We start from the raw sequence: 13,809 nt of genomic DNA on the forward strand, positions 1-13,809 counted from the left end.
TCTTAGGTTTCTCATTTCTTGACTAAACATCAAGATCTCCTAAAGAGCATCATCGTGGAAAAAATCCTGCCGAAACGGATACTGTAGATACTGGATGGTGTAACCATACAATAGACTGTATGAGGCCCAGAGACTCCTGAGTGGCGGGAATAACCTCTGAAAGAGGAAACAGTCTGATGACTCGATCAGGCAAGCCAGCGCCAACCGCAAATACACTTAGATGTTGCCATAGGAAATTACTCTTAAAGGGCATCTATTATGCCCCTTTTCACAAGATGTAAAATAAGTCTCTGAAGTCCCCAGAGTGTGTATGTGACATTTTAGCTTTAAATGCCCAAAAGATAATTTTTTACAGCATGTTTCAATTGTCACTTTTTGGGGCTGAGAACAGCACACTTTAATTTCTGCCGTGATCACTGATCAGTAACGTTTGGCCTATCGCTCCGGAGACTGTAAGCTAGATCACAAACAGTTGGTACAGATCCATCCTCGAGTAACAATGAGAGTAAATGAAGACTGCTATGTTCATTCTTACATCCAACAGCAAAACACCTCAATCGCTTACGATGCAATCTTGTCTACAGCTGCTCCGGCATCGAAACAATGTTGGACTGTGTACAGCTCACTCAAGGATGAAACATCTGCTTACTCTGTAACCAAAGCTTAGTTGGCCTTGCACCAAAATAGCTTGCGATAAGAAAATTACCAGCCATGGTAATAGCTTGTCATAAGAAAATTGGCACCCATGTTTCTCACTGACACGCCCCCAACTTGTAAACTCAAGGCTTAAAGAAAATCCCTCTCGCAATTACGACTTTGTGGTGGCGTTCATGTGTGTTGAACTCGTAAATACGATCTTTCCGATAAGATGCGGAATGCTAGAGCCTTATGTAAACAGATTGAGTGCTGCATTCATCTAATCAATGACACTGAAACTGCAAATATGTCAATAAGAATGTTAACCCAGGGCTTAGAAATGTACAGTGTGAAACAGGATCATATGAATTCCTAGGATTAAATGTTAACCCCGGGTAAATTATGAACAATAAAGTGAAACATAAAGCAAGATAACCCTGGAATACATTTACCCGGGTTTTAGAAATTACCCAGGGTTAACTATTGTAAGTGTGAAAAGCCCTAGTGGCAATCTGGTACAGTTTACTGTACGACACACAGCAGTTGTGAAAATGGGTTGTGAGTCGGATTTACAGGTGTGAGTTGTGAACGTAACCGAATATGTACTGAAAACAGGACTAAGAACTATATTCTGATGCTACTGTCTGAATGTGGCCTATGTGCTGCTGACATTAGATTCAGGAACCCTGTTATATGCAATCTGGCTCCAGAATGCTAAAAAATGTAAGAGCTGGCCTGCGGTTTAGCCCTCTGTAATATTCAGTCTAATGTAGTCATAAAAAGGCTACACCACACTTATATTCCTTTTCTTAGGTCTAATGGTTGCACTTCAGTGCAGGGGGTCTGTTTATTGAAAATCATTCCTCCAGTGCACAGTTCAAGTTGAAGAGCAGTTTGTTTTCTCAAGCAGGCATTCAGTAATCACATCCCAGCAGGCCTTGCAGTCTGGTATGCTTGCTAGAGCACATCACAGTGAAAATTGTATATTCCATGCACACGCAAACCTTTATGATTTTAAAGTTTCAATCTCAAATTCGCCAAGCTTGGGCAAGTGGACATGAGGATTAATTAGCTATTTACATAAGTTAGGATCTACTGACTTTCTTGTTAAATTTGTTTATGGCAGATATATGGATAATCAGGTTCAAAATGAACTTTTCGAACAGTCTAATATGGCTTTGCCATGAGTTATGCACCATGGTTTTAATGAAGTATTAAGTCACTTAATCACTTAAGCAAATGCAGACATTTGAAAACAGTGTTTTGCAATTTAAATGCTATTTACATGAATTTGTTTGACTGGCTCATTCCATGGGAAATCACTTTAGGAAAAAACTTTTTCTAACCACACATTCCTCTTCAGTCAGTCAGTCGACGCCATGTTGAGACCGACGAATAGGAATCTCGCTAGAGAGGCCAATCTACTTCGAGTAAAACTAAATGAGCCAATGCACATTGGTGTGCAATCATTTACATCAGATTTTCAGCCACGCAGCGCGGGTATATAATGAGCAGCAGGGGCGATTGCAGACTCGCAAACAGACGAGTTCTGAACAGGAGGATCTCTCGTGGCTGGTGCGGGCGATACAGCGCGGCAGTGGGGTCGACTTCTCTCTCTCTCTCTCTCTCTCTCTCTCTCTCTCTCTCTCTCTCTCTCTCTCTCTCTCTCTCTCTCTCTCTCTCTCTCTCTCTCTCTCTCTCTCTGTCTTTTGTTGCTTTTAAAATGAGCAAAACAAAAGGGCTGTTTTCACAGCTGGTAAGACCCGTGAGAGAGCTGAAAGGCCGTTCTTACGGCTGGTAAGATCACCAGCGAGAGGGACAGCACACGACAGGTGCACATTCCTGTCCGTGTTCGCTGCGACCCTTCCCGTGCATGTTTCAGCACCAAAAGAGCAGTCCCCTAAAAGAGCTTACACGGGTGGAGCGCGTCTTTTTAAAGATGTCACTTTAGATGTACCTGTGTGTTTCTGGATGCGGTTGTTACCTGGGATCGCGAGATGGTCACGAGCGCTGCATCGCGTGCCTAGGCATTGAACTCATCCCTCCCACACTCTGACGGAACGTGCTGGACCATCCACGAGGTGTGTACCAGTCGTTTCCTTCGGCCTTCCCCACGATGAAGAGGATGTCGATCGCTGCATTGGAAGGTGGGTCAGACTTCTCTGCGGATGATGATTCGGTGCCGCTGCCCCCTTCAGGTGTGACAGCGGTGGCCGAGTCGGACCCGGAGATGATGGCCATGCTTTCCCGGGCTACCAACTGGATCGGGCTCGTGTGGAACCCTCCACCGTGTCCCGAGCCCTCGAGGCTGGATGATTGGTTTCTCGGGGTGACGCGCGCTGGATCTCAGCAACCCAAGGCACTGAAGGACCTGCATGAGGGTGGTCATGATCCCCAAGTTCTCCAAGAACTTAATGCCGCGACGGACCTTGCGCTTCGTGCGACGAAGGTGACCACGCAGTCGTTGGGTCATGCGATGTCCACTATGGTGGTCCAGGAATGCCATCTCTGGCTGTGTCTGGCTGACATGAGGGAGACCGACAAAGTCAGGTTCCTTAACTTCCCTGTGTCCCAGACCGGCCTCTTCGGCAACGCCCCGCCCGTCTAGGCCCCCGCCAAGAGGGGCGGCAAAGCCAAGGGTAAGCGGCCCTTGGATGGGCAACCCGGAGATGGATGGGACTGCTCTTCGGGAGATGGTGACCGCAACCACTCCTTTGTTCTGCTGCTGGCGTCAAAACCAGCGGTATCTAAATTTTCAATTTAAGAGCAGTTTCTTCCATCTCTGGGTCCAAAGAGGGCCCGGAGAGCAGTGGGGGGAGAGAATTCTCACCACTCTCATCCGCCTCTTCTATCGCCAGCAAGCATCAGCGTGCAGCTCGAGAACGCATCCAAGCCGCCTCCCAGAGAGAGCCTCCCGAGCCGCATCCCTGTGTTCCAACTCGCTGCCCCACTGCGGGTACGCCTACGGTCCCTTTGGTCCCGCTTGTACGGTCTCTGCAATCCTGGTTAGCGTTCCCCAGCGTTCTCGCTGGCTCATTCGGACCATCAGGCTCGGCTATGCGATTCAGTTCGCCTGGTGTCACCCCCAAGCTTCGGGCCATCCACTCCACTACAGTGAGAGCAGCCGATGCCCATGTCTTGCGAGCTGAGATTGCAGTCCTACTGGCGAAGGACGAGATAGAGCCGGTCCCTCCAGCCGATATGAGGTCAGGGTACTACAGTCCCTACTTCATTGTACCCAAGAAAGGCGGTGGGTTACAACTGATCTTGGACCTGCAAGTTTTGAATAGTTTTTCGAATGCATCCATCCCCGAGATTGGTTTGCAGCAATCGACCTGAAGTACGCGTACTTTCATATCTCGATTCATCCTCGACACAGGCCGTTTCTGCGCTTTGCGTTCGAGGGTCGAGCATATCAGTACAAGGTCCTGCCCTTCGGGCTGTCCCTGTCTCCCCGTGTCTTCACGAAAGTCACAGAGGGGGCCCTTGTTCCCAGGAGAGAACAGGGCGTTCGCATCCTCAAACTATCTCGATGATTGGCTCATACTGGCACACTCTCGAGATCAGTTATGCAAACACAGAGACCTCATGCTCAGGCACCTCAGCCAGTTGGGTCTTCAGATCAACTGGGAAAAGACCAAACTCTCCCCCGTGCAGAGGATCTCTTTTCTCGGTATGGAGTTGGATTCGGTTGCACAGACAGCGCGCCTCACAGAGAAATACGCTCAGTTGGTGCTGAACTGCTTGAACACGTTTAAAGGCAGGACGGCGGTCCCAATGAATTTTTTTCAGAGGCTCCTGGGGAATTTGTCAGCATTAGCAGCGGTAACTGTGGTCGGGCTGCTCCATATGAGACCGCTTCAGCACTGGCTCGTTTCGGGCCATGTATGTCCCCGGTGTGCTCAACCGTGTGGCCGACGAGCTATCATGAGCTGTGCTCCTGGGAGAATGAATAAAGTAATACTGGTCCACGCCAATTTGGGTCACAACTTCTTTTATTTTTCTCTCGCAATCGTTCCTGATGCATCCCTGGCAAACAACCCTATTTTTTGTTTCCCTATCCCTAACTGCCTGATTCACTAAATTCGGGGATCCCCTATCTGAGATGGAAGAGATTGAGCCGGTTTATGGTGCCACTGGACCTCTAGCCCAGGGACGTACTCTGCTGGGTTGGTGCTACACCAGTAATGCCCAGCGGGGCCCCCATAGAGCACGCTTTGCGTGCGCTGTCTGCTGCCGTTACCCTTAACGACGCTCTCAGCGACTTCTTATACTCTCAGCAGTATAATTAACTTACTCCTTCACTCGCCTCATCGGAGTGAAGACTCTCCCGCTCTCCTTCAAAATCTCTTCCAGAGATTATAAAAAATGTATATATAATTTTTTTTATTTTTTATTAAAGCAGTACTGTAAAAACAGTCGGACGAACAGTGGCACAGTGCTCATTCAGTAAATGCATAGCTAAACAGATGTGTTTTGAGTCTGGATTTGAATGTGACTACTATAGGAGCACATCTGATCTCCTCTGGAAGCTGGTTCCAGCTGCGGCTGGCATAATAGCTAAAAGCAGACTCTCCATGCTTAGAGTGAATCCTTGGTATTTCTAGCTGATGTGATCCTAATGATCTGAGTGATCTGTTAGGTTTATATTCAGTGAGCATATCTGCAATATATTGAGGTCCTAACCCATTGAATGATTTATATACCAGTAATAATACTTTAAAAGCTTCTCTCCATGAAGACAGCAAAGTTTTCATGGTGACAGTGCTGGTTGCACTGGCCTCTATCAAGAGGGTAGGGGACGACGAATTTTCGGTCGACGAATCGAATCGTGCCTAGAGTTCGGGCCGGGTGACAACCATGTTGTACTGAAACCCTGGCCTGGCTATGTGCCCAAGGTTCCTACCACTCCCTTCAGGGACCAGGTAGTGAACCTGCAAGCGCTGCCCCTGGAGGAGGCAGACCCAGCCCTGGCTTTGCTCTGTCCTGTCCGCGCTCTGCATCTGTATTTGGACAGAAGTCAAAGTCTCAGGACCTCAGACCAGCTCTTTGTCTGTTATGGAGGCCAGCAGAAAAAATTTGTTGTAAATGCATATTAACCACAACACTTACCATGCTTTTACCACATTATTTGTAGTTTTAATGTGATATTTGTTGTAAATGCACAGTAACCACAACACTTACCATGCTTTTACACCGTAACCTTAGTTTTACTGTGATAGGTGTGATAAAAGGACAGTAACCACAAAACTGTCCATGCTTTTACCTCAGTATTGGTAGTTTTAAAGTGATATTTGTTGTAAATGCATATTAATCACAACACTTGCCATGCTTTTAATGTCTAATAATGTAACAACAATAATTTGTAAGGTAAATCAGTAATTTTTCCATTAAATAATCCGATATATTATATATAATGATATTTTCTTTTCTCTTTTTTTCAGCTGAAAAGATCAAAAGGGCCTTTCGGACTCAGTCAGCCCATTATTGTTTGAGGAGAAGTAAATGGGAGACGAAAAGCTACAAAGGAAAATATTCGCAATGGTATGTATGTGTTGGTTTTAACCCTAAATCAAACATTTTATCAAGCATTTGTTGTTTCTTAAACCTTTTCTTACAAAACCCATAGCCCAATCAGTACAAACATAGTCTCAAAGCCTTAATAATTCACAAGATTTAACAAGTTGTCAAATTCGTACAATACTTGTACATAATCGTGCAGCTTTTACTCCTAGTGCTGTCAATGGCTATAGTGCCTCAATTCCTGTACATATTTATCGCCATATTTGTAAATCAGTTGCGCACCTTCTTGGAAAGTAGTCGGATGTCCCATACACTGTCAGAAAAGTTTATATTAATTGCATTGTATTCATTAAAATTATTACAAATTGGACCCTGTCTGTTGATGTTCCAATGATGCATGATGTCTCTCCACAACTCATAACCTTCCTCTGTTTGCAAGAGTGGAAAAGCTAATTTGACTTGTCACGTGACATCAGATACTCGATTATTTTGTAGTAATCAGATCAGTTACACTGCTGATAACTGTCCCGTTTGCATGTAAATCATGTTGTTGTTTATTTACATGTTATCATGTAACATATTATATCATGTTATCATAATCACTTTTTGAAGTTCATATGATTATTGCATGCTATTAAAGACATACTTTTATTCAAATGCTCACATATCAGTGAACTTATTACATAAAAATGCTTTTAATACATAATTATGCAACACTCCTTACAGAAATAAATCCTACAGTTATATATAAACTGACTACTTGCAAGTAATGTATTAAAATTACCTTTCTTTCTGTTTTGCAGGATTATCTTTTTTAAAGCTCTACAATATCAAACTCAACAGCTCTTTTAGGACCCAACCCTCACAAGATCTACTAGTGAGTCGCAGCAAATTTTGCCGTGATCAGCCCTTCCCAGGTAAAGTTTCTACAATATTTCAATCAGTATTTACTCCTCAAATGTTCTCCCCTGAATCGTATGGTAAATTAACTTAATTATAACTGTGTTAATTGGTATGTTTAAAGAACAATAGTAATTGCACATAGAGTAAGTGGATACTTTCTTGTTTTACAGCAGAGAAGGAAGACCAGTCCTTATATCAACACAAGCTAATCGAATAAGTCCTTTGTTTCGGTGAGGAAGAAACATCTGGTGCCCAAAGAAGACCGAAAGGTGCGGAAGTCCATTGGTATGTCTTGTATTTAAACAATGTGTGTATTACATAATTTGATCTTGACAATTTTACATTGTACAGATTATCACTCAATTTTTATATGGGTAAAACTGTTTTTCTTCAGTACTTAGCTTATATTATGTGCTGCAATATTATATAAAATACTTTAATGTGTATATTATATAATGTACTGACTGCTGCTTTGTAAATTTAAATAAGGAACAGGCAACTCTGGCCCTTTTGCATTCTCCTTTTTTGAGGTGGAGAGTTTACCTCCAACCCTAATTGAGCACATCTGAAAATTTTAACCAAAGTCTTCAGGTTTACTTGTAGACAAAAGGCCGGAGGGTTTGAGGTTGGAGCTAAATCTGCAGGACAGTGGACGCCGAGGGCCAGAGTAGCCCATCACTGCTTTCAATAAAGCTACACTGTGTCATTGTTTATGTTGATTCTTTGCAAAAAAAACACTTTGTTCTTTCAAAATTATATGTGCTCATTCATGTGTAATTACTTCCTCCAACTTATCAAGTACTCTCGTAAGTGTAGAATCTGCCATTCCGAATACATATGAGCGAGTCGCTCGAATGGCAGCAGCCATGTTGCGCCTCCATCTTGAAAATACATTAGCCAAAGAGGGACATACCTGGAAATTCAAGCTTCGCCTTTCGCGCCTTTACTTAGTGGCACGCACCGTGATGAATGCGAGGGGGAGATTACTCCTAATAATACGGCCACCGTAGGAGTTAAAACGCCCTCGGAATGGGAGGGGCTAGAAAGTAATATTCAGTTGGTAGTCTCATACAATTTCACCGCTATATGGGAGAAAATCTTACAGAATGTAGCTTTAAATAACGCAGAACATAAGCTGACCTGACTGTCCATTAAACAGCTTAATTTGAATTGTTTGTGTTTTTTGTTTTACTTTCAGACCAGGACTGGAGAACGCCTGACGGATGTTGAGACTTCTTCCTCTGAGAAAAAGCTACACCACTGATCACATCTTCTGTTCATCATTTGTACTGTAGGGCACAACTGAACAAACTGTTTAGATGAGGAAGAAGAACATGAACACGATAGAGACATGTACAGGGAAGAGCAAGAAACCAGTTTAGCTGTGATAATGAATCATTATTTTCCAACACAATATAAAATCTGTTTTCTGTATCATAGGTGACTGAATATGATTCTCTGGCACTCATTTGTGTGGCTTCAGCAGTTGTGAATGGATTAATTTGATGTTAATGTATTTTTAATTATATTTAATGGCTCATTGTTGTTTATCTTGAATCTCATTTGTCTTTATGCTACTTTATCAACTTTATGTTGTGTCCTCCAATAAAGTGTTGTGTAATAAAGTATGGTGAATATTGTGTATTGAATGTGGTGTTTGGGACAGAATTTTATTTCAGAAATTTAAATTTCTTATTTATTTAGTTTAGTTCATAATTTAAAAACAACTACATATAATTAATTATTATTATTATTATTTTACTTAGGACATATACATTTTGTTGTGGTTAATGATATTTGGGACAACAATGCAGCAAAAGTTGCACATACTGTACTTGCATGTATGCCAGTTTTCAGTGAAATAAAGAGGTGTGTGACTAACAAGAGGCTGCAGAGGGCTATCTTGCTACAAACACTTAAATCATAATTGAAGATTATCCATGCTGATCATTCTAGTATATCTACTACTGCATTTAATATGAAAGCTTAGACATTACTGATGTCAGACAAATAAGCAGCAGTCAGAAGGGGGTGAAAAGGATATTTTGGCACTGTTTTGTTGTTCTACTGAATGGTGCATTATCTTTGTGCAATAGTAATAGTGTGTGTAGATCTGTGTAGACTGTACTGCCCGTCCACTCCCAGGAACACAATGGCCCCCAGATGAGCAAAAAAAATGCACATTTGACATTTCAAATAGCTGTATCTCAAAGTCCGGTTAGTGTATCATTGAGACAATATGCAGGGAACTGCTTGTGCTATGTTTACTAAATAATGTTGGGCACAGTTTTCAGACATATATGGCAAGCTGGCATAAAGGTTTTTATAAAAGTGCACACAGTAAAATATTAAATTTCAACCTATCCCTCATATAGATCATAAAGGTTTGCACAATTAACAAATTTAGATATCCAGTTGCCCATTAAAGATATTATTTATTTAACATGTACTGTTTCATTACTAAACGTTTTAAACTACATTACCCACATATCTCTGTCATTGTATCAATGGAACAGGAAACATTGTGCTGTAGTTCATTGAAATGTGCAGACATGCTTAGGGTTAGGGTTAGGATCTCGGTAAAGGAGAAATTTCTCACAATATAGAGACACTTTCTAGTTACCATAATGTATAACTAACGTAATAATAACACCAAAACATACTTTGTACCACGAAGAGCCGTTTTATATGGGTTAAAAGATAGTCCAATCACAGCGAGTTCTGCGATAAAGTCACAGCCAATAACAACCCAGCGGAACAGATGCGTCACACTTACTTGCCCAATTATGGTAAATGATGACAGATCTCTTCCGGTTCCGCCTGCAGGGATGATTCCTTAAATATTTAATAGTAGGTCTGTTAAATATGTATTGCTTCTAATTAAATTATAAAACTCACATTTAAAAATAAAAAGACTCCTTTGTGTGGTTACCATCCAAAAACGTTGGATTCATATGATCATGACACAAATTTGCTTATTTGATTAGACTGATGCATACATTTGAAAGAGAAACTTTTTTTCTAAGCAATGGCACAATGGCAGGGTAGTTTGCAGTTTTTTTTTAATTAAAGATAATTGCATGTACTAAAGTGCTTCTAACATTTACAGTGTATGTATAGTATATCAAAGGTAGCCTATATCAATTATATAACACAATTTAATAAAAGCATAATGAATGCACACAATGTTTAAAGCAAATTCCAATATTTAATGTCAAACTGTTTAAAGACAAATGTAGTGCTCAAACTACTGCACAACAGAATAAAAATCAGTTAATTGTAAACAAAACAAAAAATCCAGATACAGGGGCATCTATTATAGTGACACATACAGTTACGTTAAATCGCTGATGAAGTTATATTTTTACAAACCACGAGTTGAGATTCAACTTTGTTATGTGAAAATATATTTGTTTCTTCCCTTTAAAGAACAAATAGGTGAAAACTTAAGCACAACATTTTACATTCTCAACTTTAATTCTATATCCTTGTGATTATTGGTCACTTTTATTGTAACTAAATGAAAGGAAACCTAAAATAGTTCATTATTATAAATGTCAGCAAGAAAATGCTCCTATAAAATACAATCACAGGTAGGCCTGTATTACAATTACATTAACCAGGTAGTCATATAATGATAACATAGATGTAGTTATGGTGGATATATAGTGACCACTGTAATTAAAGGTTTAATGAAGCAAAATGTAAGACATTAAGTCCATCTAAATGTAAAGGTAACAAACTCACAGAATAATGTCCAGTTGTCAAGTGTGTCATTCTGTAATACTCTTTCAGCACCAAACAGAATTCCATAAATATTGATTGTTTTCAAAAGGTTTTCCTGAACACTCTCACTATCTTCAATTGTTCGGACATACACCTGCTATATACACTTGCAGAAATATACATTTGACTATTGCATCATGAAGTCGCTGCATGACCAGAACTAATGGATGTCAATGAATATGTCCTTTACCAAAACTCCTGAATGAGCACTGACGCTTGTTTGAAGGCATTAGGCAGACCTCAAGTACATGAAGATGAAACGAGAAAACAAATTCTTTAACAATATGGAAAAAGATATGTGACTATTTTAAATATTGGTTCTGCATATATCAGAGATCATAGGAGTGGGACTCCACATGAAGACTTTCAGAAACTGTGACAGAGCAAAGGGAGCACCTCACTGACAGATCCTACACATGCCCAAACAACACCACCCAAAGACAGTTATGAAGTGGACACCACCAGGAGGATCAGGAGACAGGGAAGACCAAGGAAGACATGGAGACAGATGTTTCACGAACACCTGAAGAATGTCAGTGTCCCATGGGTAGATGTGGAGAACTTGGCCACGGATCGAATAAATTGGAGGACACTTGTTGCCCAATGTGCCCAGCACAGGACTTGATGATGATGTTGTGAGTTTATCCATAACTGGGGGATATTTTTCTGTAAGGAGTATTGCATAATTAAATGTTAAATGCATTTATGTAATAAGCTCACTGATGTAAGTCCGTCTAATTCGATCCAATGGCGCCATTCAAATTAGCGGTGAAGGTCTCACGCGTGTTCCATCTCTTCCCATCAGGACTAAGGGATTTTTAATTAAATGTAATACATTTTATCTTATGTATTAACTCGTTTCATCTGACTCCATAAAATGAAAAAGTTTTTCAATGATATCTGTGCATCATTAAATATACGTTAATGTTTGACTATTCCTTTTAACTCCAATGGAAATGAAGTCAAAGTCTGTTAGAATAATCAAATATAACAATTTATTATGTCAGGTAAAAGTATTATGCCAATTTCATAATCATTTCAAAGATCATCAATACAAAACATCAAATGCTTTAGGATAGGAGAAATAGATGCAAACCCAACATTTAAGAACTACATTAGCTAATCCTCACGGGCTATCTGAAATACAGAAATAGCCCTGAGCTTTCGTTGCATTTTCCTTAGCCAGACCTTATTTGATATGTAAAACTAGAGTTTAGTGGAAATTTACTGTATTCCCCCACCATTACTGGGGGTAGAAGTTTGACCATCTGCTAAGAACAGTGGAAATTAGCATTCATGAATTTACACCTTTGGGAGTGCCTAGAGACCACATTCCTTTGTGTGCCAGTTATTCCGAAACTCTTAAAACCCTTATTTCCTTTTGTTTTACTCTTTTGGAATGAGACATCTGAACCACTCACTTTGGGACATTTAAAATGATACTAAACACAACAATCATTCACATTAAACCATATATATATTCTTATGTGAGTTTTAGCTGTTACTGGGTGAGAGAATGAAATGTAAATCAGGTGAGACTGCGTGAGGGGGAGGTCGAATGTTAATTTTCAGCAAGTTCCTTTGTTTCAATAGACCATGTGGTCAGGACAGTTCCTCCAACCAGTTTTACAGTCTTACACTGATATGTGGTCATTTCTATGAAAACAAGTATGTCTTTAATCGCAAGCAATTAAATCATATAAACTTGTTTAAAAATAACATGATTTACATGCAAACGGGACAGTTATCAGCAGTGTAACTGATCTGATTACGACAAAATAATCGAGTATCTGATGTCACGTGACAAGTCAAATTAGCTTTTCCACTCTTGCAAACAGAGGAAGGTTATGAGTTGTGGAGAGACATAATGTATCATTGGAACATCAACAGACAGGGTGTCATGAAGGTGGTTGAAGCAAGGGAGGAAGCAGGATCCAAATGCAGCACACTTTATTAACTAAACTACAAACTCACAGCAGGAAATAGGACTCAGGGACAGAACAACCAACATCCATGTTACAACATCAAGAACTCACAAGGACTGGACTGAAACACAGGGCTTAAATACAAGGGCAAACGATCTAAACAGGATAACAAGGGGGCGTGGTTAACGGGAAACACCTGGGAAGACTAATAGAGATAACGGGGAGCGGGAAAACAGGGAACAGGACTGAACCAAGTGCACAAAGACAGGGGGAACACAGACAGACATCACAACATAGCCCCCCCTCTATGGGCGGCTCCCGACGCCCAACAAAACAGGAAACTAGACAGTTCGGGAGGGTGGTGGAGCGGAGGCGGTCCCGGGGGAGGGATGGAGGGCCAGGTCCGCGCAGGGAACGGGACCAGGGCCTTGCAATGACGGGCATGAGCCATGGAACGTGGGCGGACCTGGGCCATGGAACGTGGGCGGAGCAGGACGAACAGACTGCCAGGGCGGAGCAGGCTGTGGGCGTTTCCACGACGGAGCAGGCTGAGGGCGAGGCAACGGCGGAGCAGGCTGTGGGCGTGACCAGGGCGGAGCAGGCTGTGGACCCTCGGGCATCCAGGGCGGAGCTGTCGGACCCTCAGGCTTCCAGGGTGGATAAGACCCCTCGGGCGGCCACGGCGGTGAAGACCCTTCGGGCGGCCACGGCGGAGAAGACCCTTCGGGCGGCCACGGCGGTGAAGACCCTTCGGGCGGCCACGGCGGTGAAGACCCCTCACATACAGAAATCCTTCACATACCTTTCAATGCCCTGGCTATCTTGGAACATTGAGGAAAGGAACTTCTTCAGGGCCTGGTTGCTTGTGGCTGCTGGACTCATTTCGGTGAGTTCTTCTGTCATGAAGGTGGTTGAAGCAAGGGAGGAAGCAGGATCCAAATGCAGCACACTTTATTAACTAAACTACAAACTCACAGCAGGAAATAGGACTCAGGGACAGAACAACCAACATCCATGTTACAACATCAAGAACTCA

Source organism: Rhinichthys klamathensis, unplaced genomic scaffold (genome assembly GCF_029890125.1).
Source record: "Rhinichthys klamathensis goyatoka isolate OS25496 unplaced genomic scaffold, OSU_Roscu_1.1 h1tg000127l_1, whole genome shotgun sequence".
NCBI classification, from domain to species: Eukaryota; Metazoa; Chordata; class Actinopteri; order Cypriniformes; family Leuciscidae; genus Rhinichthys; species Rhinichthys klamathensis.